Source organism: Drosophila albomicans, chromosome X, assembly GCF_009650485.2.
Source record: "Drosophila albomicans strain 15112-1751.03 chromosome X, ASM965048v2, whole genome shotgun sequence".
NCBI classification, from domain to species: domain Eukaryota; kingdom Metazoa; phylum Arthropoda; class Insecta; order Diptera; family Drosophilidae; genus Drosophila; species Drosophila albomicans.
The window spans coordinates 25,277,051-25,304,400 of record NC_047627.2 but is presented as its reverse complement, the minus strand read 5'-3'; the positions used below and the strand labels follow the sequence as shown (position 1 = coordinate 25,304,400).

General features: G+C 38.4%; 1 protein-coding gene across 4 annotated transcripts in view; it reads left to right on the top strand.

Moving 5' to 3' along the window:
• Positions 1-27,350, top strand: part of LOC117577872 (chondroadherin) — a 36,292-nt gene that overhangs the window by 1,076 nt on the left and 7,866 nt on the right. Inside the window, exons 1-2 of one of the 4 annotated variants that reach the window (XM_034262830.2) lie at positions 6,079-6,146; positions 6,776-6,983. The exons of 1 other annotated variant lie outside the window; for it this stretch is intronic. The gene's annotated coding sequence lies outside the window, so the exon portion shown is untranslated. Of the gene's footprint in view, positions 1-3,562; positions 3,713-6,078; positions 6,147-6,549; positions 6,984-27,350 lie in introns of those variants that run through there. 2 more of the 4 variants (XM_052008649.1, XM_034262831.2) reach the window with 2 other exon arrangements.

Here is a 27,350-nt window from a genome sequence, read left to right as displayed (position 1 = left end):
CCGCAACGTTACGGTTGCATGTGTTCCACCAGCTCCAGTTCCTCCATCTCCGTCTCCATCGGCAGCTACCGGCATTCTGCCGACGCCTCTCACAAAGAAGAACTACAGCTGTAGACCGCCTCGAATCTCTCCCTCTGCCCTCTCCTTCTATGTCTCTTGACAAACTAAATTAGATTTCGGTTTTGTGTATGTCAGCGAGGACAGACTGCCGTCAGCCCCATTGCCATTAGCGTCGAGTTGTGCCCCTCACAGACTTGAGCACGATCTGCACACACGCAAAGCGGTGAAAGGAACGAGGGGATAGGAGGGGACAGAAGAGGACAGGAGGGGACATAAACGCTGTGGCAGCTACCTTCATGTGCTCTGCTCTGTTGGCAGGCATTCTTCTACCGACTATTACACGCGATTGTCCTGGCGTCTTTAATTTGCCAGACCATAACTTGAAAGTTGCAACAAAATGCTGCAGCAATTAAGTCAATAAATCAGTCAGACAGTCGGTCGCAAGTATGTCAGGCTGACGGTCAATCAGTCAGTCAGCTTTCATATAGTCAATCTGACAATCGGTCAGTCGAGCAATCAATCAGTCGGCAGTCAGTCAATTTTTTAGTCATCAGTCAGAGAGTTTATTAATCAAATATTTATCTTCAATCAATCAATCAGTTAGTCAGTTTAGCATAAAGTCGTCAATCAGACAGACAATCACACAATCAATCAGGCAGTCATTATTCAATCAGTTAGTCAATCAATCAATCAGTTAGCAGTCAGCAGTCAGCAGTCAGTCAGTCAGTCCTCACGTAGTCAATCAGTCCGTCGTGCAATCAATCAGTCGGCCGTCAATCCTTCTGTCATCAGTCAGACAGATTGTTAACCAATTAGTTATTTTCAATCAGCCAGTCAAGCAGAGAGTCAATGATAGAGGCAGTCAATCAGACAGACATTAATCACTGAATCAATCAATTGGTCATTAGTCAATCAGTTAGTGAATCAAACGGTCAGTCAAGCAGTCAATCAGTCTGCAGTCTGTAAGTCAGACAGTTCATCAATCAATCAGTTATCATCAATCAGTCAGTCAGTCATCAGTTACACAGTTTGTCAATTAATCAGTTGTCGTCAATCAGTCGGTCAGGGAAAAAGTTGTCAGTCATTAGTCAATCCCTTAGTAAATCAAGGAGTTGGTCAATCATGCAGTCAGTCAATCGGACAATCGGTCAGTCTAGCAGTCAATTAGACAGACAATCGCACAATCAATCAGTCGGTCATTAATCAATCAGTTAATGAATCAGGCAGTCGATCAATAATTTTCCGACTATCAACTAAAATTATCCAAATTATTGTCAAACTGTCCTCATTCCCCACAACTTATCAATCTTCCTTTTCATAAGTAGAATATTCCTTTGATTTGTTCTGTTCTCTTGTTTTCAATTCGTGGCAGTTTCTTTAAAGTGGCAGCGTCCTTTGTTGCCTCTCATCCTTCCGCTTGACCACTACTCTTCCGCTTTATGCCCTGCTTTCGTAAAATATTTAAAGTCAGTCAACATAAGTTGTTCCACAGGCTAGAGCAACTCGATCCGAAAGTCTTGCCAGCATTCTCCATAAATTTTACTTAATTTTCTTATTAAAAATATTGTAGAACTTGATATCATTACCTGTTTCGTAAGTTAAATGAGGCTAATGCCTTGATTTTAGCTTAAAGTTTTTTACGAAACTTGTTCTTCACTTCAGAAAAATTGTCTTATAATATTTACAATATTGACTTTACATAATTCTAGTCCTCGTCTCGGTTTCCATTCAGATATATTTATGGTATTCTGCTTCCTCAATTTGTTATGTCTTTTTAAACCCTTTAAAGCTATAGCAATATTTTACAATGGAGACGAAAATTACAAATCAATCGCAATCGCAATTGCAATCGCAATTTTGTTGCTCTCTTTTTTTCTCTTTTATTCCTCAACTGCTGCAAATTTAATTTTATTATATAGCATGGGTGTGTGTGTGTTAATCTGTATAATTTATGCGACAATTGATGCAAAACTGAGTTTCTGGTCAAAAAGAATGAAAGATGCGCAGTGGCTGTTGATGAACATGCCGCTGCCTGCCACATGCCACATGCCACATGCCACTTGCCACTCTTTGGCCCCCTTTCTTTCAGGCTTTCTCCTTGCTTTCGGCTCCGCGGTGCCTTTCATTTGCGTCTCTCAGTTGTCTGCGGGTTCAGGCAACAGCACAGCGTCCGTCCGTCCGTCCGTCCGTCCTTCCGTCCGTCCGTCCGTCCGTCCGTCCGTCTGTCTGCTTGCCACAGTCATCGCAGCCTGCCACACAGCAGCAGCATCGTGTGTGTCTGCCCCCTTGTGGCACAGCTCCGCTGCCGTTGCCTTAAACGTGGCATACAAATTGCACTCATTTTAGTTTCTCACGTTTGTTGCATGTTGTACATGACTGCAACGCGCACGCACACACACACACACACACACACACACACACACACACACACACACACACTACCACACACACACACACACACACACAGAGTCGCATGTAGGCCTCTGGTCTGAGCTCTGTGCTCAGTGCTTAGTCTTCACCTTGTGCTCTTCGGCATGCGACAAACGGAAATGTTGCTTTTATGCTTTAAATATGGCAACTTTGTGGTGTCGTCACACACACACATACACACATACAATGTGTGTGTGGCCCGTGTCGATTGCACGTCGCCTCCTTCTCCCAGGGTCTCTGACACTGTTGCCTGTTGCCTCCTGGTGGCGATGATTCTGTTGCTTCTATTGCTGCCACACAGTCCAACTGTCTGCCTTAGTTTGTATGTGTGTATGCGTGTGTGTGTGTTCGGGTATGTGTGTGTGTGTGTGTTTGAGCGATCGACCATGAAGCCTTCATTATTGCATTTCAATTTCATGATTTTGCGGTTCTTTATGCTCGCTCCTTCACATTCAGACGCGATACCAGGCAGCTTCTCTTCCTCTTCCTCCCCGACCGGACTGCGGCATGTGGCATGTGTTTTGCACTGGCCCAAAACTGGTGTCGACACTTTCACAACACATCCTCAGAACCAGAAGCAGAGCGAGAGAGTCAGAGTCAGAGTCAGAGCTAAACCCATCAGAATGGCTTCTGCCTCCATTCGGCAATCGCCTCTAGTCCATTTCTATCTCTTTCCCCTTCCCCATCTCCCTCTCACACTGTCACACTCTGTATTCATTCAAATTTTCAATATGTGTCTCTGTATGTGTGTGTGTCGCTGGTCGTTATCACGCATTTCCTGCCATTTGCATCAGCATCAGCATCGACATCACACACACACAGAGAGAGAGAGAGAAAGAGTAAAAGGACTTGGAACAACTCCGACTCCATCTCCAACTCCGTCTCGAAAGAGAGAAGTGAGAGAGGAGCTGCCTTCTTCTTCTTTTTTCAGGGGGAACATGGCAACCGACTTGACCAATTTGCCGTTTTGCGGTCATATCGGATGTTGAGCGAATTATGGCCAGAAAATGCCAGACATGCTCTCGCCTCGTGTCCAACACATTCCCCACATCTCTGATGATCTTTTCCTCAGGCAAAATGCAACAACATAGAGCAACACACACACAGAAAGAGAGAGAGAGAGAGAGAAGAAGGGAAACATGTTGGACAAGCCTATATTAACAACAGCAGCCATGTTAACCAAATGAGAGTCGATGCGAACGATGCGAAGAGAACGCTTTCGGTAAGTGCTAAAAACACCTGCAACACAAACTGCAAGTAAGCAACACTGAAGCAACTACTAAAACTGTAAAATAGAGTCGCAAACTCGGAAACTCGTGTCAGCTGATAACACTCTAGGGATGGGACAAATGATGCCTTAAAAGGAATACAAAACTACAACATAATGAATTGTTTTTTTTTTTTTTGTGTTGAAAGCGGCATAATGAAAATTCGCATTTTAAAATGTATCACAGTAAAGTAAAATTTAAGAAAACAAAAAAGCTATAAATATGAAAGGAGAAACTTTAAGCCAAATGTGAGTAGAAAACAACTAAGAAAGTAACAGTCGAGTGTGCTCGATTGTGAGATACTCGCTACTCATTTTGCGTAATTTTAAAATATACCAAATTACCGATAAAATACTATAAATATACCACGTGTATATTTGGTATATTAATAGTACTACTTATGAAATATACCATAAAGTGAAAATATACCAGTACGGTATTAACTTTAAAATATACCACAGAAATACTATGAATATACCAAAGGTCTGGTATATTGATTTAGTATTCCATTTAAAATATAGCAAATAGTGCAAAATATACTAGATGGACAGCCAAAGCAACTAAGACACAAAAGTTTCGTATTAGTTTTTAAAAATATACCAAAACTTAAAATATACTATGCAGAGCAAAATATTCTAGATTGGTAGCCAAATACCAAAAATAAATATATGAACATAAACTATAGTTAATATTATACCAAATTTCAGATTCGATGCGATTTGAGGGGGCGAAAATGGGCATGGCAAAAATTTGAAACAAACTTGATTTGCGTACAAACATAACAAATACTGTCGCAAAAAGTTATAGCTCTAACTCTTATAGTCTCTGAGATCTAGGTGTTCATACGCACAGACGGACGGACAGACGGACGCCTCGGCTATTTAAGTAACTATTTTCAGTTGAAATCTCTTCGAAGACCCTTGGGCATTATTAGGGTAAATATATGATATGATGGTGAACAACATCTTCTCCCTGAGACACTCTTCGATCTCCTCTGTCTGGTGTTGCGTCAAGCTAATCGTAGCTTAATTATCATTCAACATTTCAATTACAGCTTTCACCAGCATCCACTTTGTTAGGACAATAAAATCTGTGCACACCCCGCCCACCCCCGCACCATTCACAGCCCGTCGCCTGCCAAAATTTAAGCGTGGAAATTGAGGACAACGAGAGCTCTTATAGTGAGTTAGTTAACTACAACTGTCAGACAATAATTAAATGGTGTCAACTCTGGCAATTGAGCGTCTTCGGGGAGGCGAAACGAATGTTGCCCCAAGAGTAGAGAGGGAAGGGAAGGGAAGGGAAGGGAAGGGAGAGCAGTTCACTCACTCAGTGTCGAACTGCAGTTCCCTCTGCCTCCGCTTCCCCCCTTTGGATGCTCTTTGTTCGAGACTGACCAACAATATTGTTTTTAACTGTTAGCTCCACTGATTGCTAATAAATTGAAAACCATTTGGGCATTTCAATGGCACTCACACACACACACAAACACACACACGTTCACACGTGCTGAAAAATTTACAGTTGGTATATGCAAAAATGCCAAAGGTAAACAGTGAATAAAATCAAAATAAAAACTCATTTATCAACACACGCACACACATTCACCCAATCGACACACACACAGACATATGCAGATATTGAAGCTGATTCATCTGCAGTTGGATTTCCATCAGTTTGGCTGGCTCCACACACAAACACACACACACACAAACAGCACAACGCAACATCGATACAAATGGACAAATCTGGGGAAAAGGTCACAAAAGCAGGTTAAGCTGCCTTTTTAAATAATACGCACAACACATTAATACACATGCCCACACACTCACAGTCGGAGGAGTGACTGTCAGCGTAAAGCAGAGAGAGAGAGAAAGGAAAGGGAGGTAAGAGAACGACAGCGTGGTACATGGAAGATGGCAGCTGCATTTTGCCGGGCCACGTGCTGACGTTGTCGTCGATGGCCCACGACTGAGGCGGACGACAACGATGCCAAGCGAACGACAAGCGAACGAGAAGCGAACGCGTGCCGAACGTGCCAACGAAGAGGAGACGAAACAGCAGACGAAGCAACAGCCGATGTTGACTGCAAATCGTGCGCTTCGATGCGAGGCTTCGTATGCGAAAAGCCGAACGCAACGAACGAACGAACGAACGAACGAAACGTGCTCGGCTTTTGCTGCTGCTGCTGCTGAGCCTTCTGCTGCCAACAGCAGCGGCAGCAGCAGCAGAAGCAGCAGCAAAAGCAGACGGCAGCAATGTTGTCCGTAATCCGTTCGCTGGATTTTTTGAATTAGTTGCGTGTGGTAGCTTGTTGACATCAGTACCGGGTACCGGATGCGGATGCAAAATATACTCTTTGAAATACAAAAAGAAAGAAGAAAACACGTGCGCAAGATCAAAACTACAAAACTAAACTTGGGCAAATAACGCGACGACAGCAGCAACCAGCAACCAGCAGCCAGCAACAGTAAACAGTGAGCAACAGCAACATTCGGCAACAGCAATTGAAAAGGCGGCAAAAAAGCAAAAGCGTGCCTCGTGCCACTTGGCTAATTGTCAGTTGACTTGTTCTCGGGTTTTATTTTGCGTGGGATTCCCCCAGAGTCAAAGCAACTGCTTTGTTATTTTTTTTTTTTTGCTCGTTGTGCCACGTGCCACGCGCCATATGTGTGTGTGTGTGTGCGGTGTGTGTGTGCGGTGCGTTCGAGTGATTTTTGCCGGCTGATTGACCACTTTGTTGCTGCTGCCGTTGATGTTGCTGCTGTTGCTGTTGCCGTTAATGTTGCTGCTGCTGTTGCAGTTTGGCTTTTTTGCGGTCGCCGTCGGCTGCGAGAATCGCGTGTGTTCCGTTTTTAGCCGTTTTAGCTAGTTTTGCGGTCGCTTTGACGCGGTTGCCGGCCAATTTGAGCAAAGCCAACACATCGTCGCGATCTCCCTCGTTTTTCCCCTCTACAAATTGCAATACATATAATTCGACGTACGTTCAACGATTTTTTCTTTTTTTTTTTTTAAAGCGAATACAAATGTTAAAACAAGAGTGCACACAACAAAATTAATTATTAACTTGCATATATATGTATATATGTGTTTGCAAAACTGTGTAAATGACAGCTAAAGAAACAGATTCACAACGTAAACGCCAACGCCAACGCCATCGCCTGTTGCAACAACAGCAGCAGCAACAGCAGCAACAACAGTTGCAAGTATTCAATGTGCGCACAGGTGAGTTGCGAGTTCAACGGAAGCGGAAACCAGAGATGCTCAGAGAGTGAGAGGGAGAGAGAGAGCAGAAGGATGGAGGATGAAGCAAGGAGTGAAGTCGAAAGCCACAGCCAAGTGGCAAGTGAGGCAGCATCGAGTAGCCCTCGGCAAAGTGCTCAAGTCAAGTCAACCTTGAGTACGAGAAGCAGCACTTCAACGACTTCAACTCCGTCTTCGTCTCTGTCTCCGTCTCCAAGTGCAACTGCAACTTCCACAAGCTATAGCACGCTGCATCCTCTAATCCAGCTGGCCAATGAAAATATCAACTATTATCATTGAATCTCGCCCAGCTACTTACTCACTCTCTCTCTCTCTCTCTCTCTTGTAAAATTTAGAAAACGATTTTAGTTATTCAAAAGTAGATTTAAAATATTTTGCAAAATAAAAAAATAAAAACAACAACTATGGAATATCAATTTAGAATATTCAAATCAAATACAAAACTTTTTCTGTTTAAGCATGGGGAATTAGTAAGAAAATTTCGACATAGCTTATCCTTTGCATTTATCTACGCTGCCAGCATAAAATGGAAAATGGAAAAGCACAGAGCTAGCATATGGAACAGCAATTTGGATATTTAAATTAGACATTTTGAAAACCGTTTCATAGAAAAAGATTAAGCAATGGAAACTGGGCAAAGCTAATCCTTACATAGATTTTGCCAGATTCATTTGGAAAGAGGAAAACAATGAAATAACAAATAATTTCGATAATATTTCATAGAAAAAGATTAAATTAAATTAAGGAATTTTTGCAGACTATGGGAAATCAATTTGTTACTTCAATTAAATATTTCTGAATATATTGCATGTAAATGTAAATTTTAATACAATGAAATTATAACAATTCAATTGCCATCGAAATGCATTTGACAACTTAAGCCACAAAAATATTGAAGAGAACATTCGGTAAAAAATACAGAAAATTCAAGTTTGTTTATTTTTGAAATTAAACTTTTCTAGGCAAAAATAACTTGAAATAAGATTTCAAATTTTGAAATGTAATTTTTCGTTATGTATTTTAATTAAAATCGAGTGCTTCATAAATCGAGGCAAATACAAATATATAAATATATAAACCAAACTACAAATAGATTGCCTCTTGTCTTGGCGCCGTAAATTATGTATTTCTGTGCCACAGAAATTGAGTTTTATGCTTGCTGCTGAGTAATTACAAATAAACTAGATATGCCACTCTATTTTGTGAGATCAACAATGAAATAACCAACTGCAACGCAAAACTGAGCAATTTCATTTCGAAAGTAAATCAATTTAGCTGTGCTTTGAATACTACAGATATGAAGCAAGGAATTCCAAAACGTAAGAATAATTATATTAAAAAACAAGTAAGAAAACTACAGTCGAGTGGGTTTGACTATTGTGAATAAATGCTAAATAGTGTGGTTGGTAAAATATATCAAATTAATATACCAATAAAATACTATTAATATATTTGGTATATTGGTATAGTGAAAAATATACCAGATTGTCGGGCAAAGGAACTAAGACCGAAAATTGTGGTATTACCTTTAAAATATACCAAATTAATATACCGCAATAATACTAAAAATATACCAAGAACTGCAGTACAATATTTAAAATATACCATAAAGTGAAAAATATACCAGATGATTTCACAAAGCAACCAAGACTGAAAAGTGCGGTATTAACTTTGAAATATACCAAGAGTGGAAAATATACCAAATTGTCATCCAAAGCAACTAAGATAAATAAGTGCGGTATTAACTTTGAAATATACCAAATTAGTATACACTTAAATATAATACAAAAATTAAAATATACCATACAGTGAAAAATATACCAAATTGTCAGTCAGTAAGTAAGTGTTTCCAGGAATTATAAAAATTATAGTTATTATTGTTTGATTTGAGGGAGCGTGGCAAGCATTTGAATCAAACTTGAGCAAAACAGTGCGGTATTATTCTTACAATATACTAAATAATTTACCGTCAAATTACTAAAATATACTGAATGCCATATTTGACATATCTATGCTATATTACTGCCAAAGCAGATAAAACCCAATTTCATTAGACGTAATTTTCTATACAGATGTACTTCATAAATAACTTATAGAATTTGCATCCAATCGTAATCAAATCTTTAGGAATCAATACTATACTCAACTTCAAAATTACGTTTCTTTTAATATACTATATATGTATGTATACATACAGCACTGCTATTTCAAAGTTCATAGCTGTATATAAAATTATATTCCAGACCAGGGAATGGTGTGCTTAAGAAAATTTACAATTTTAACCAACAAGAAATGCTTAAAGTTGTCTTGGGATTTTCTTCTGTCTCATGCGTACTTGTTGCCAACTTCTTTATCGTCGAGATTAGCTTCATTATCTATAATTATATAAAGCTCTCGATGTCCACATCGGACTTAAATGAGATATACTCGACATCGGCTAAAGCGTCGCTCTGAGCTGCGTGTGGCCAAAGAATTGAAGGATATTGTGTTTGGGAATTGGAAATTTTATTTAGCTTCCACTCGCTGGCATCGCTGCTCAGCTCGCTGCTGTTTGCTCTGGCCAAGGGCAAGGGCGGTAGGCGTGGCAGTCATATTCGAATTGAGCTGAGCTTGCCTTTAAAATCGATGTGTCGACGACAACAGCAACAACAACAACAACGGCAACGACAATGAATTCGAGGAGTATTTGAATTATTTGCCTATGCATCGTATGTCTCCAACTTTCGACTGCTGTCCAGTCCAGGCACGTAATCTCCACACCACACACACACACACACACACAGACAGGGAGAGATAGAGTAGGCAAACAATCCTTGGGGGGAATTAAATTTTATGGCAACTGCATTCGCATTCGCTTCGCCTTAAAGAGAGGCGTCACCCCATGCGATGCCACAAAACATGCGGCAATTGGCAGCTACCACAACGAGCAACGACCAACGACCAACTGCCTGACTCTGACCTCTTGCAGTCAGCCCCCTCCGTTTACCCCTTGAACCCTTCTGCTACAAACAGAGCAACTGCAGTCGAGCTGGTGGCCACAACTTACATTTGATATAACGAGTATATTTCTTTTGGCTCTGCGAAAGTGCAACAAATAAAACAACTTAAAGTGTTCCAAGTTCTGACAAACGCGCCTAGCAAAACATTCGACTGCAATAGACCCTTTAACAAATAATTACAACGAATGAAAGAAGTTTGCTGTAAAGAATTTTAAATTATTTGATTGTCTTCATGGCAAATAATAATAATATTATAATAATATATTTTGAAGAATTTTTGACAATATTCGTCAAGTTAAAGACTCGACAGTAAGAGACCCTTAAACAAATAATTACAACGAATGAAAGAAGTGTGCTCTAAAAAATGCTGAATGATTTGATTGGACAACAATGTCAAACATATTTTAATGAATTTTTATCACTATTCGTCCATTCAAAGATTCGACTGCTTTAGACCCTTTAACGACTGAAAGGAATTGTTATATGGAGTAGTTAAGCACTTGACGAGAAATAAAGGCAAATATATATTGAATAATTCTAGTCAATATTGAATACTCTATTCGACTGCAATAGACCCTTTAACAAAAACAACGAATGGTAAATTCTGATGTAATGAATTTCAAAATAGTCAGAAACTTCATTCTTGTCATTTGTCTTGTAATTTTATTTAGGTATTCTTGTTAAGAATTTCAAAGAGAATCAACTTTCACTTAGTTGAAGTTTTGACAACGCGCCTATTCAAAGATTCGACTGCAATAGACCCTTTAAGAAATGAAAGAAGTCTGCCCGGGTGAATTCCTTTCAAATAATTAAAAAATAACTACATATTTTTAGACCTTTTAACAAGGAATGAAAGTAGTCTGCTGCTTAAATTGGTTTTTCTATGAGTTTATTGCAAATCAATACTGGTATTTTAAGTGCATTTTATATATAATTATTATTTTCTTCCCACATTGAAATAAAAGAAGAAAACAGCTAAAAAGTACAACAATGTATGCCTTATTTGTTTGTATCAAAGCTGCAGCGACTTTCCCAGATTGAAAGCATCTATTAATAATTAATGATCTGTTTGAATTTATCTCTCTGCCTCTTCTCTTTGCTCAAGTTAGCTTCGACTGCAAGAGACCCTTTATTGAATTCAAGCTCATTTGACATTGGAAGTTAAGTCTTTTTGCTTTTTTCGTATGCAATGTATTTGACAATTTGCTTAAGGCTGCATTTGAAGTTTTGCATTGGTTGTTTAACAATAATATTTTGCAAATGCCTGTGGCATTGAGAATATTTGTTAATTCAATTTAAACACTGATATTTGCTCATCTTAAACTGTTGCTACTCCTTAAAGTAGCTTTCACTCTCTCCCCCTTTGATTTGTTATAAGTTTGAGAGGGTATTCGCTGCCTGCGTTTAACATAAACAGTTACAACTGCAACTGCAACTGCAACTGCTACTTATCATTCTGATTTCGTCCCGTTGACCCACGCTGCTTGCTTCCCAAACTTTTCCCCAGCATTCTCTGCTGCATTCCATTTCTTTGTCGCTCGTTTGTGTTTCTCTTTTTCCCTTTTTTTTTGTGGGGTGTAGCAAAAATAAAATGCGCTGTAGCTGCTGACCAGTGTCCTAGTATCCTAGTATCCTAGTGTGCTAGAGTCCCGTGTCGTGGCTCGCTGCACCACAATTTCGTTTTGGTGGTGACGATGATGATGCTGCTGTTGTTGTTGCTGTTGTTGTTGCTGTTGGTGGGAAACCCCGTTTAGCATTTGCCATTTTTGGGGGCATTTGGCATTCGGCATTTGCTGCACTTGCAATCCTGGCAGCTTCCGGTTGCCAGCAGCAGCAGGACTCGCCACATTGGGGCAAGCAGCAAGCAGCGTTGCATTTTGTCGCATAACCTTTGCCTTCAGCAAATGCCTCAGCCTTGCCACATCCTGCAGCTGTAGCTGTAGCCCTGACCTCATTGCCTCCCCGCCACCACCACGCACTGTCACCCCCTCCTCTTCCACCTCTCTTCCACACACACACACTCACACACACACATTCACACGTATTGCGAGCGCACATAATAATCCTTTTCGCTCTGTCTCTCTAATTACACAGCAAATTTACTACAAACGAGCAATAAAAATCATTCAAGCAAAATCTCTGCGCTAACCACGTAACCAGCTATCCCCACGTTCCCCCCTTTCCCGCCTGTTCACCCCTCACTTCTCCCTCTCGCCTAAAGTGTGCGAGGGAGCAACGAGTTGCCGTTACATTTAAATGCAAATGCTTTTTTCTCACGCACACAAAAAACATTAACAACAATGACAATAAATGAAAGACATTAACGCTAAGCGATTCCCTTACACTCTCCCCCCTTTTGAATTTACCCCCTCTCTCCCCTCCTCACCACTCCTCCGCGCTCCTCTTCAGTTTCCCAAGCAGCGACCATGTCGAAGTTGACGTTGATGGCGACGCTGACGCTGACGTTGACGTTCACTGTGACAGCGTCCGCCATTCAATGGAATAACATTTAAACAATTATAAAAAGCGACGCACAAAGAAAAAAACGTAAAATACACAACAAATGCCGCAAAGTCGAAGAGTTTTATACCCTTTCTTTTAGTCTTGAGAATTGATTTCAATTCACTTCTTGATTTCACTTTAATCATTTCCAGCACTGACAACAATAATTGAATTCCATTGTTATCATAACTCGACTTACTATATTAGCTTTATTTTTCAGTATAGCACATTCATAATTCATCGCTCAGTCAGTCAGTCAGTCAGTCAGTCACTCAGTCAGTCAGTCAGGCTCATTGTGCATACAAATGCGATAAAAGTCTTTGCCATCCAAATGAGAGAACACTGCAAATACACTGCGCAAAAAGCGCAGCTACTGTGAAAGCTTTTGTAGTATGAAATTAAACTTTACTTCCTTGCTTCGAAATTAAAAACTTTCAAGCCAGAATCCTATATTAAATGGTAAAGAATTTTCTTTTTTTTTTATAAGGAATTTCTTCCAACAAAGAAAAATAATGCCATAACATAGAGGAAGAATTTGAGCCGGAATAAACAAAAGAATATATTTCTATAATACAACATAACTTTAAGGATGCTAAAACACCTCTGGCTTAAATTTAAACGCTTCAAATTTCTCACTATAACAAGAAAAAAATTTTTTTTTTTAAAGCCCTTTATGTGAAGAAACCGAATCCGAAAGAAAAGAAAATAATACGAAACTTGCTTATCTGAAACCTTTTCTTGAACTCAAACCACACAAATTTTGCACTCAAAAAATAAATAAACAAATGAAAATTTTACTATAACATACATCGAATAAAAATAAGTTTGCTTTTTTTTTTTGGATACAACTCTGGTTTACAATCAGAAAAATATCTCACTCGAAAAGAAAATTTCTTAGAGCTGCTTTTTATGTAAAGAAGGAATCCGACAAAAAATACAAAAAATGGACTGCTACAAAATAAAATGATTCTTAACAAAAAAATACAAATCTTTAAATTAATTGAAAATAACAATAATAATGAATAATAAATAAACAATCAATTCCTTCTCAAATTATAAATTTAATTTATAAATCTAAAATAAATCCTATATAATAATCATATATATTCTCTTTCTCTCTCTTTTTTCGTTGATCTTAATCCTTATCTAACTAGCTGTCGCTTTTTTATGCTATGAATTCCAATAGAAGTTTGCTTGCACTAATCTTGTATCTTTATTTAAGTTAATTCTTTATTGTTTCGAAAGTTTGTGCCGTACTTTCGAGATCCGTATTCATTAATCCTTTAACTGCTGTCGCTGCTGTAAAGCTCTCGAAATCTTTTGCAGTTCCACTCGGATTCCGTTTGGCTTTTCTGCCAACTTTCCCACCCACTTCTTCCCTCTCTCTCACTCATTCTCTTTCTAGCTTTCTCCCGCTGTTTGGCTGTTGGCTAAAAATATGGTTTAAGCATTAATATTAAGCCATTTGGCTGCTAACGGCACTTCCTCCAGCTAAGCAGCTCTCCAACCGCCGAAACGTAAATGTAAAATGTAAAAATATCATTTTAATGAATTTGTTTTAGCCGGGCAAAAGTCAACGATACGAGTGCCCTTTCCTTCCTCCTTCCTTTCCCTCTCTCCTTCTCTGTTGTGCTCTTCAATGTTTCGCTGCCCTTCTCAACTTTTGTAGTGCGGGAGAGAAAACAACCCATTCATCCCCCTAACTCCCCCTTGGAGAGCCTTACGCTGTGTTTTATAACAATATTATTTGATGTTTTACTGTCTGTTCGCACACCCTGTAAATTAATCTGCTGAAGAGTATGCTGACTTGTTCGCAGCTTAGGTAACAGACGAGTAATTATAGAAAAGGAAATTCAGGAAATTTTAACCTTAAAATATCATTTCACATATTATATTTCTCATATGAAATTTTTTAATACTTAAAATACAAGATTTTGTCAGCAAACTTTTGAAATATTTGTGAGTTATTTATAAAATTAAAAGAAACTTGGGTTTAATCCTTCAAACAATATGAATTTTATACTGCACTATTTCTTTTTTGTTTCTACGGATTCTTTACACAGATTCTTCTTCAATCTAAAGTGACAAATCTTTTTTTTTTCTTATTTTGAGTATTGATTAATCTTATAGTTCTTGATTAGCACTTTAATTAGATCTCATCATGATTTTGTAATTATTCTTCTGTTCTAAAATAATTGGAAAAATTAACGAATTCGTAAACAAACCAAAAAATGAATGAACGAATTTATATATTTTATAGCTTCTAAAATTTATCTTAGTTCTAAATATAGTTATAGCCTAAAGCTATAAGACTTACCTAAATATTGTTTTATATAGTTTCAGTTTATGTTTTTTACTGCAAATATTGTTGCACAAATTTCGTTTGTATTTGTTATAGAATTAAGCATTTTCAAGCTGCTTCAACTTAACTTGACTTTACTTAAAGCACACCTGGCGTATACGTGATTTGTGCAGGGTATAGCTTAAGCACAGCATTCGCACTTGTTGTACTCCACTGTGTCCTGTCCCTGCCCCGCCCCGCCCCACACACCGCTCCCCTCTGCTGAAGTCTCACTTGGACTCGGCAGCAGCAGTTTTTTGAGTTGAGTTTGGAGTTGTGGAAATTTTACGCGACATAATCGTAATATGATTATCGTGCCACATAATCTCCACTCGGGGCGCCACTCCACAGCACATTGAGTGTGTGTGTCGATGTGTGTTGGTGTATGTGTGTGTGGTCTTCTCCCACTCTTCACTCTTCACTGTGTCGCTGTCTGTCTGTCTGTCTGACTGACTGTCTGCTTGGGTATGTGTTAAATAAGTTCCTTCCGGTTCCACCGGTTGACTAGGATATCTCTCCCTCTCTCTTTCTCTCTTTCTCTCTTTATCTGTCATTACATTCATGCTGCCTCCCCTAGTGCCACGCCTCGTTACTATATCCGCTTCCGGCAGAGCCAAATGACACCGCAGAAATGCTCTAAATCTCATATCATCATTTACGCAGTAATTTTTAGAAGCCAAACTCGGCATGATTCCTCCTCTCTCTCTCTCTCCCTCTCTCTCTCTCTCTCTCTGAGTGGAGTTAGCATCTCATCTCATCTCATATCGTCTCATCTTCAGTGCTGTTGTCGCTCCACTCGAAAATCCGCTTCTCGTCTCTCTGACATCATAAACAAAGCTTCAGCTCGCAACTCATGCGAGTCACACAACTTGCAACTCTCAACGACAACGACGACGACGGCGACGACGACGAGTGTGGCACGTTCACTACTTGCCACGTTCATGTTCATGTCCATGTCTCTAGCTCTGTGCTCCTGTCATTTGAATACTCTAACTCTTACTCCAACTCCAACTCGAACAGTGGAGTAAGCAACTGTTGCATGAAACGTTCTAGCTTTTAGCTTTTATTTGAGCTAAAATATCTGACATTTCAACCGATTTTTAAAGTTCGCAGTTTTTTGCAAAGTATATTTTATAAGTAATTGTTATTCTTCCTTTAAAATTACTATAAATCAACCTTCCTCATGCTTATGTTTTCATATACAATACAATCCCATTCTTCAGATATATGAACATAATTGAAATGAAATGATTACAAATTAATTAATCTATCTTCCAAGACTTCTAGCTGTTTTTTCTTATTAGACATTGTATTTCCCAATACTCAGCACACTTATAATGTATGTGCTTAAATTGAAAATTAAATTGAATTTATGAAGTAACAGTCATTTTAAGCTACAAAAATAAAAGTTTTAAGTAAACATAATTTTTAAATTTAATAATTATGAAACAACCAAAATCATTATAAAAAATAAATATAAATGTATAATAATTAAAATAAATAACCTACAGCAAAATAATTACTATAATTACTATTAAGCATGATTCTAAAGTTGTGCTTGTTATTTTTGTAGCTCAATTCAAAGACAAAAAATAATAAATAAAATAATCAATTAAAAAAAACAACAAAATGAAAAAATAAAAAAAAATAAATATAAAAATAAGTGCTATGAAAACAAGATTCTAAAGTTGGACTTGTTGCTTTTGTATCCAAATTCTAAGTCAGACAGAATTATCACAGTTCCTTGGTTCCTTTTCCTGAATTGCTTTTACTATCACATAAATTCAGCTGAGATTGCATTTTGCTAAACTTATTAAAATAATTAATTCAATATTCAAGTAGTATTATAATTAAAGTATTATAATTAAAGCTTAGCTCAATTTCTAAATTTATGTAAATATGTTCTCTATATACGATTAGAAAAAATGTTACAAAAGAAAAGTTTGAAACTCGGAAAATTTCATAATATAATTGTATACAAATTTAAAAGAGCTAAGCTTGAAATTTTGAAAATTTCTTAATATAATTGGAAAATCAATTTATAAAAGCTAAGCTTAAACATTTTGAAAATTTCGTAATTAATTAATACGCTTCAAAATCTATCAACTTGTTTGGTTCAACAAATCATGTTCTCTAACAATAGTTCTCTAGATATTTATAGTTTGATAGCCGAGTATTTCTTTAATAGCAAAGCGCTTCAATTCGATGATAGCGTATTTATATAGTCGGCTAGTCGTCTAGTTTGTTGTGCAGTTGCTTGTTTTACTATTTTGCGAGTGTCCTTATTTTAATCTCGACACAAGTTAACGGCATTGTGTTGGGAGCAGCGCGCCGTGAGCTCTGCTTTCAGCACATCAACATAATGCGGCCATGCGACCCGAACGCCAACCTCAACCTCAACCCTCCAACCCCCTAACCCTCTAGCCCTCGAACCCTCCGCAACCGCAGTGTTGCCACAAGCTATCCCGCTATTCCCCCAAAAAGGCGCCCTAGGCGGCTTCCTCCTCGACTCTCACTCTCTCTCTCTCTCTGTTTCTCTGTGTGGCATCTCTATCGACTGACTATGCTTTATCCTTGTCCTCCTCTTCATCATTAGCAGTTAGCTGTCGTTGTCGTTGTCGCTGTTGCTGTTTCTGTTTCAGTTTCACTCGCCTGTCGCCTGTCAGTTGCCGTTCATAATGTTATGATGGCTAAAAGCTAATTGCGTTTGTCTGTCTGTCCGTCCGTCCGTCCGTCTGTCTGTCTGCCCGTCCGTCTGTCTGTCTGTCTGTCTGTCTCTCCGTCTGCCTGCCTGCCCTGCATGAGATGTGCTCTATACATAGCTTGGTACTTTGGTGTGCGACATTTGCTCTGCTTTCTGCTCGCATCGCTGACGCTGACGTTGACGCCGGCGTTGTGGCATTAAGTGTCACTGAGTGCGTGATCCTTGTAAGCCGTCTAGTTACACATGTTTTTATAACCTCCTCTTCTCCTTGTTGTTCTTGTTCTTGTTCATCTTCTTCATTCCTCATCCTCATCATCCTCATCATCATTGCCATCGCCCGTCGCCTTTGTTTTTGCCAATGTCATCGCTCGTCTCTCGCTTCAGTCTCTCAGAGAAATCAACGCGGCACGCGCCGCATTGAAACGGATTGAAATTGGATTTGGAATTTGGGATTTGCTTGCAAATTGAAATTATTCACGTATCACTTGGCTAATGCTTTTGCTTCTGGCCCCCCCCCAAAAAACTTTAAAATTCGTAAGCACTTTAATTGCACAGCATCATTAAGCCATCAAAGCACAACTCTGCAGCAACAGCAGCAAGCAGTCAAGCAAACAAACAAATATCAATTACATGAATCAAGAAGGAAGAAAGAGATATGCTATACATATGCATTTGAGTGGATTAAAATTTAGTTCACGTCATAAATTTCAATGAGCGAAAGTGACTAGCTAAATTTGATGGGAATGAGCGTGGAGTACCATAAATCTATAAGCGATAAATTTCAGCAGTCGAAGAGCTCTTTTCCCTAATAATAACTTATGCATTATTCTTCATTCATATTCAATTACACAAGCAACTAAGTAAGGTTTCAATGAAACCATATTTTTAAAATATACCACAAATATACTAAAATATGCCAAAGACTATTTTTGATATTTCGTTAATAACCGCTACTCATTTTCCATAGAACCATATTTTAAAAATATACCAAAATATACCGAAGACTTACAGGAATACCCATTTCAATAAAACTAAAATACTAAAATATAACAAAGACTATTTGTGATATATCATTAAATACCCGCTGCTTATTTTCTATGAAACCATATTTTAAAAATATACTGAAAGTATACCCCAAATAAACCAAAAATACCGAAGACTTTTTGGTTTATAGTTACAGAGATACCAATTTCCAATAAAACTATATTTTTAAAATATGCCAAAAATATACCATAAAAATACTAAAATATAATATTTGGTATATTTTTGGTATAATATTATATAGAGATATCCGTTACTCATTTTCTAGAAAATGGGGTTATTTTAAAAAATATACCCTAAAAAATATGGTTTATATGGTATATCAATATACCAAAGTATATCCGTGACTATACGTTTCTTCATTTTGATTAGCGTATAAAACAATGTAGTACAATAATAATATGAATATTTTTAAAACTGCACTTACCACAAATGTTTTGGCATAAAACTAGATATTTTTAAACTCCCAACAAAATCGAAGCTGAAAATAAATAAAAATAAATTCTATATTTAGAATCTTAATTTGGTCTTAATATTCCCTTATTACCAACTATTATTATTACATGCTAAACTAATAACTTTTCATGTAGCTTTTTGCCACACTAAATGGCAAAAATTCCAGCCTTCACAATTTGCTAATCATTTTCAGCACATTATTCATACAACAAATATAGTATAGTGCTTCTCATGCTGTGAAATGTTCGTCAACTTTTGAATTTGTCACAAATTTCATGGTGTTTGTAGAGCTACAAAAGTTTTTTGCTTAAGTTGACGCACAGACAAGCTGACAGAAAGGCGTTGTCCTTGTCCTTTAGTCCTAGCCTAATCAGCTAATCAGTTTGCTGAGTCCTTCACCTGTTGGTCCGCTATTCTTGTTGTTCTGGTTGTTGTTGCTGTCCATTTATCGGTGACAAATCGCCAACTGAGTGAGTGGAGTGACAGTGAGAAGTATCATCATTAACGAGCACCCAAAACAAGCCCCAAAACAACATTTATCAATATCAAAACAACAATGACAAAACAATTAAATAAAACAACTTTCTTTTACAACGGCAGCGCAAACACACAAAATACCCTGTAATTTGGCAGAAATATAATAGAAGAACTGTATAAAATAATAAAATATACCAAAAACTATTTGCTATAACTATCGATATACTTATAAATTGCAAATTTACGATATAATATAATAATATAGCAGTTATAATACGTTAAATAATGTATTATAATAATAATATGAATATTTTGAAGACTGCACACTCGACCAATTTATTACTTTATAAATTTATTTGAAATAGACTAAAAGTCAAATTGAATATTAAGTATTAAAATCAAAATATAATATATATAGATGAACAGAGATGCTTCTTTTTATATTTCAATACTTATACACTGTACAACACTTAATCGTTACGTTCTACTCAACACTTAAAAAATGGAAATATCGAATTGTGAGTAATCGACAATTGATTGTTAAATAATGAAATCTAATAAATTCAAAAATTCATCTATTTATAAGTTTGGAAGTTTTGTTTAAGAGTTAAAGAATTTACTAAGAATTGTGAAGTTTTATTAATGTCTTTGTACTCTTTATTTTGCATTATAAATCTCTACAGACTCCATAAATATAAAGTACACATTTACACAGAAGAAAATCTAGATTGAACAAATCTTCATTTAATATTTTTCAGATCTTAAAAAAAAACAATCTTGATATAAGACTTTTAGGTTAAAACAATCCTTCATCAAGATTTAACATAATGCTTAATTTGCACTTTTAAATTAAGAACATCTTATTTTATGTTTATTTTATTTTTTATTTCAATTTTAACATACAAACAATCTTGATGTAAGATTTTATTCATAATTTTAACGCTTTTCTTTCTTTCTGTGCACAAATATTTTAGAGTAACTACAAAGTTATTTCTGTTATGTTGTAAATTCAAACTACTACAAACTACCCGCTTGTGGCTGCTGCAAATTTGCAGGGTGTGCAAACAAACGATAAAACAAACGAAAGCGTCGAAAAGTTTGGCAAATTAAATGGCAGCATTTCAGCGCGACCTACAAGACAGACCCACAACAACAATGATGCACAACAAACATACACACACACACACATTAGGAGTATGAAAAGTTGTGTTTGGCTTTTGTGTTATGTTGGCTAACCGCGCAGTAACAATCTCTGAGCCACTCGACCAATTGGCTAAACCGACCTCTAGGCCCAACTCTCTCTTAACTCTCCAAATCCAAATTCAACTTCAACTCCAACTCGAGTCGAGTCGAGTCGAGTCAAGTTGACTGCTTAGCTTGTTGTTGCCACAGCCACTGACACTCTTGCCACTGCCACAAAATGAGGCAAATCGTATTAAATAACAGTTAATTACAAATACACACGACCCAACCCAAAGTCGACTCGAGTCGAGTCGAGTTGAGTCGAGCCGACCCAAATCGCGGCGTCGACATGAAGCCAGCAAATAAATTTGTGCTAAGGAGCAGGACAACAGAGGGGATCTCCTTCTCCTCCTCTTCCTCTTCCTGCTCCTGCTCCTTCCACAATTTCCCTGCATCTCTTTTCCCACCACAATTTGTATGTGTGTGTGTAGCATACTCATTACTTATGAGCTCTGCCTAATTGGGTATAAGCAATTGATAAACATTTCAATTGATAATTCCGTTTTGTATTCTACATTTTTATGACTAAATACTTCTCTTCTAAAATATATAAGTTCCTATTTTTCCATTTAAAGTACGGTTCCTAAATTATCATAAGCTTTCGTTGAATTTACAGATAGAGTGCAACAGCAAGAAATTATAAGTTCATTAACTAATACAAGGTCTCTGCAAGTCGAGTATACTCTAAAAATTAAATTCTTGCTCTAAGAGATCCTTTTAATTTCATTAAAGTAGAGCAAATTCGACTACTAGTTGTTTACTAGTTTATTATTAAAGTTGACTACCACAAAAAAAGATATATCTATAAAATAATACGAGGTCTCTGCAAGTCGAGTATACTCTACAAATTAAATTCCTGCGCTAAAAGACCCTTTCATTTTCTTGAAAGTATTCTAAGACAATGTTTTTCAAACAAATAGTAATATAATTGAACGGAGATGAACAAGAAAAGCTAAAGTAATAATATAATACAAGGTAACTGCAAGTCGAGTATACTCTCTAAATTCCTATGGTACTTCCTTTAACTTTCTTAAGAAGTATTCTAAGAGAATGATTTTCTCTCAAATAATAATAGAATTGAATGAAATTTGAAGATTAAAAAGAAAAGCTAAAAAATGAAATAGCACAAGGTAACTCCAAGTCGAGCAAACTCCACTATATACTGTTTACTTGTTGGTTTATCTCTTATTTGTATCTGCGTTGTCAAGTTGTCCGTGGCTGGGGCACAACTTGCGTTTTGTTTTCGGCTCGTTTGGCCTTCTGCAACAAGGAGGCTGAGTAGCTGGCTTTTGGTGTTGGGGTTGGGGTCAGGGGTTGGGGTTGGGTTTGTGTTTGGGGTTTGGGAGTTGGGAGTTGATGTTGTTGTTGTTATTGGCTGGGGAGATGCTGGATGTAATGTGAACGCCTACGAATGTGCTTGAGGTTGCCTAAATGGTTGAATTAATTAATGATATGCTTGAATGATTGATTATTTGCCCCGAGATGATTGAATTATGCGATTGCTATTTTATATTGCCAGTCTCTGTCCGCCCCTCAACCTCGACTTCGACGTCCACCACTTTAGCCACAATAAAAACCCAACTCATTGGGTAGAGAAGAGAGAGAGAGAGAGAGAGAAAGAACGCAAAACGCAAAATAAGCAGCAAACATTGGAAGCGACGGCGGCGCCCTTTGAACTTTGGGCCAATAATTCAAGGCCTGGACAGATTTGGGACATGCATAAAAAGCCATAAACACAATAACCGACCACCTCATGTACGTATATGAGGCAAGAAAAAGACGAAGAAGAAGAAGAAGGACGAGTGGCTGCTCCCCAATGTAACGCACACACACACACACACACATATATACTCTCTCTCTTTCTTTCTTTCACACACTTCGCACGCAACGGCTTTGGCAGCTTTCATATGCAAAGCTATGCCAAGAAGCTGTCGTGCTTTATGCGCCGTTACTCGTCTGTCCTCAATCCTTCTCCCTTTCTCTTCCATTGTCCCTCTTGCGCCTCTCTACGCGCTTCTCACGCTTCGTGATTGTCCTGGCTTCTTGATATGCCACACGCAGCAGCAGCCTTTATAAAGCTTCGCATAACCCCATCATCACTTTGCACTGAACACAAAATCTAAAGTGTAAAGCGATCTTTGATTCGACAGGTCAATCTGTATTCAATCTGGCGTCCACAGTTGCTCTAAGCCCAAAAACTTACTACTGCTCCACAATAACTAATAAGGATATTTTTTTCGGGTGGTAACTTTAAGAATTTAAGAAACATGTTACAGCTAAGTTTATGTAAAAAAATTTCGAATTTTTGTGGAATGTTTAAGGCTAGAATACTTAAAGGCAATTCGAAAGGATTGGTATTTGAACGACATCGATAGAGTTTTAAATATATAATGAACATACAATTTCTAGACTAAAAAGAACATTTTTTGAGGAGGTAATTTCAAGAATTTAAAGAGAGTTCTAAGAAATATGTGGCAACTAAGGAAACTTGAAAAATATTTATTTTAATTATCACACTTAAAACAATTAGTTTACATCTACCACACATTTAATAATAGAACGAAATGTTGAATAAAATATGTAAGTTGCAATTAGCAATGAAAATGGTAAAACTGATTTACTAAATTAAAAATATCAATTTCAAACAAGAAACTACCTTCAATATTCAGGTAGCTCACCTGCGTCAAGTATTTTCTCATGTTTGTTTTCGCTCAGTGTATCTCACGCTAGACAAAAGGGAGGAGATAGGCGTGTCAAAGGGCGGCACACGCACTTGGGAATTGCTGATGATGTGAAGGACGAAAGTGGAATGAGAAAAAGGAGCAGCAAAGCAACAGCAACAGAAGAACAACGATGATGGTGTCGATGGTGTCGATGCGATGTTGATGCTGATGGAGATGGAGATGTTTGTTGCTTGTTGGCGCCTGCTGATGATGCTGACAGCCACAAATTGGGCACAAGCCAAGGCCAGACAGACAAGACAGGGGAGGACAGACAGCCAGACAGACAGACGGACGGACGGACAGACTGATGGAATGATGAGCGTCTAAGCCTTGACGGGGCAGCGATTCTTTAGCCTGTCTGGGCCAAGTGTAAATCGTTGGCCCAAAGTTGAACATATGTTTTATGTATTTGACTTTATGGCGACGTTGCCATCTTCTTCTTGGCTTCTTTGGCCGTATCCTTATTCCCCAGTTAGTAACTGAGATTTTCAAAGTTTTTTTTTGCCAAAAAAAAAAAACCTTTTGACATCGCTGGGCAATTTAGTAGGTCGACCAAATTTGTAAACTCCTCTCTCGCTCGCTCTCTCATTCACTGTCTCTGTCTCTTATCTACACAGGATGAGCATGCAACTGGATGAGTGACCAGGTGAATGCCGAGTTTCCGCTCTTATCAACATTGCTTGCCGTATGATCGCTCGCTTACAGCATGCTTTCCAGTCTGGCACACTCTGGTCAGCTTGTTAATTTGATTAGTTGACATTTGCCGAGGCATTTGAGTGCAAAGATAAGCGTGCCACAGCGTGTGGACAGCTGGTCACAGGCTGTGCAACTTGTGCACTCGTTTTTGTTTTTTTTTTTTTTTTTTTGGGTTTCTTGTTGAACTGTTGCCAACTTCGTTGCCCTAGCTTCGATCAAGCTAGCAACTGCTGATCAGAAACCCTAATGGAGTGTGCCCCGAGCTTTAAGCTAGCGTCGCATTTTTTTCAATTGCAGCCACAGAACTTAAGTCACTAATGCACTCTAATTGAACGCAGTGGCAGCAGAAGTTGTGTACTCTCTCTCCTCTGCCAACTGATTGACTGATGGCACACACTCTGGAACATTCTCTGTCCGTGCTCCGTGCTCCCTGCTTTTGCTCTTCTTTTCTAAATTATCTTCATGGGCGCCAATGGTCAAGCACTTGGCAGCTGGCTCGCTGCTTCGATGCTTCGTTGCAGGTGCAGCTCGCTCACATATCCTTGTTGGCAAAGCTTGCCAGCTCTCCTCCTCCTCCTTCTCCTCTCTGCTCAGCTCTGTTCTGGCAGCAATTGAATGTGGCCCCGGCGACCAACCGACGACAAACGACACACAAAATGTGCCACGTCCTGTGTCCTGTATGTCCTGCGTGTCCTGTGCATTGTCCATTGTGTCTGTTGTCCAACGTGGCTCGTTTGTCCTTTGGCCAACGTTGTGTCCTTTTGCTTTTGCTCTTGCTCTTGCTGCGGTCTTGTGTGCTGCGTGGTAAAAATAATTCTATTTGCTGGCTTCTTTGCTTATCTATTTAACGATATTTATTTTGCTTGCTTGCGAGCACAAATGGCACAAACGCAGATTAACTTATGAGCTTACATATCTCATAGATATCATTTGCCCGCAGATGCTTAGCAACAAACTATCAACTATCTATCTAACGACTATTCTAGTCAGCCGTTACTCGTATTGCAATCTTGCACTTGCGCTCAAAGTGCATTAAGTACATCGAAGTTTTTAACAATAAGCATTTGAGATAAAGCTTACAAGCTTTAACTGCTGCACTTAAACAACAAAAATATGTGTTTTATATAAAGAGAAAACAAAAGACTCCCAATATGAGAAGAAAGTTGGCAAGTTTAAATCAATTGTGAGTTGATCTCTATTTAGGATTGAAAGCTGCTGAAAGCTCTTCAATATTACAACAAAAGTTGTTCGTTCTTCAACTGCATTTGAAAGCTGCTTAAAGCTCCACTGAAGCTCTTGCAGATTCGATTTACAGATAATTCAGCTGATTTGAAACTTTGCCTTAACCGCATGCATCCAATTAAGAATTTCCGCGCCAATTGCGATGCAAAAACGTTTAGAGAAGGGCGAAACAAACAATTTGGTGGGAGGCTAAAGGCATTTGCAATGGAACTGTTTAAAGTTGCGGAACTAACAAATCCCCATCGAGAGCATGGTATAATTATGCTGTCATTTATCTGACAGTTGTGTCGTTCAGTCGAAGCAGAAACATGATATGTTTTTGTGGCATCGCCATCGCTTGTTGCTGCTGCTGCTTTTGTTGTTGTTGTTGTTTTTACTGTTAACGTTGAATGTTGTATGTTGAATGCATCCACTAATTGGCTCTAATAACGGCTTAAACGATTCCAAATGCAGCTGCTGCAGCATGCCACAAATGTTGCACTGTTGCACGTTGCACGCTGCACATTGCATTGTTCGTGGCTAAAGTTTGTTGCCTGGAAATTTAAACTGCAACCGCGCAAGTACTTTTTATACTTATATATATTGTGTGTGTTCTATTATATTTGCTTCATTTAGCCCTTGTACTTATTACGTAAGGAGCTTAGAGTGCACTGCACTCTACGATCAGACAAACAACAAAAATGTCACTCAACAGCTCAAAAGCAGTGTACGGGCGCCATCTAACGTGCAGCTTCCCCAAGTTTTCATTTAGACCAGACGCCATCTACCCAAGAGGTAATTAAAGAAATGTGCTGGCGCCATCTACATAATAATCATATTGCCCAATCTTACCTTTCGATCGCGTAAGAAATTTGCATTAAGGATTGGCGCCATCTGGCAAAAATATGTTGTACTTGTTACGTTACCTGTTGTAATGTGTTCGACTCCATTTTGTTTTTCCTGAAGCTTTAGCTGCTCTGCTGGTATTGTTGTTGTTGATTTTAGTTGATTCAATAAAATGTTGAATAAAATTGATTGATTAGCTGCTCGTGGCCTTTTGGCTCTGAGTAGCTGGCTGGCTGGCTCACAACAAATATCGACCGGCTGCTTCTTCTTCATTCGCCTTCCATCTGAGCTGCAGCAGCTGCAAACTAAGCTGTCTTTCTGGTCTCTGCTTTTGTTGTCACATTTGTGATTCCTTTTGCATTGTCCGCCATTGTTGTTGCTGCTTACACAATTGTCTGTGCATTATTTGAGCTTGTGCCGGCATTTGTTATTTTGCTTTTATCCCTTTGGATCAGCATGTAATGCAATTGTGTGCGTCTCGCTCACACTGCAGCACGATAAACACACACACTTAAACACTTTCACAAACACACGCGTAATAACCATGTATTATTTAAACCGACTGCGGATCGACGCTACGCGACGCTACTTTTCCGTTTGGTAAATCGCGAAATGCAATTGTGAGCGTCTCGCTCACGCTGCTGCACAAAACACACACACTAAAACACTAAACACTTTCACAAACACACGCGTAATTACCATGTATTATTTAAACCGACTGCGGATCGACGCGACACTATTTTTTCGTTTGGTAAATCGCGCACTACTAAAAGTTCCAATGAAGTGTGCTTCGCTCTTTCGAGCAGCAACTCGTATTTGCTAACGCACACGCTCTCTCCTTTCCAAAGCTTTACTTTTTTGCATTTGCTTCTAATTAAGAGCAACAGTTGATCTGCGCTTTGCCATATGCAAAGCTCTTTAGCTCTCCCTCGTTAGCTTGCGCTCACACTCGCACCCACAACTGAAATTGCTGCTCCTGCTCTCTGCGCTCTTCGGTTTTGCGTTGCCTGGCTGTACTCTTCAATAAGAATGTCACGCAGTTTTGCCAGTGCATGTTTACTGAGCCTGCTCTCTTTCTAC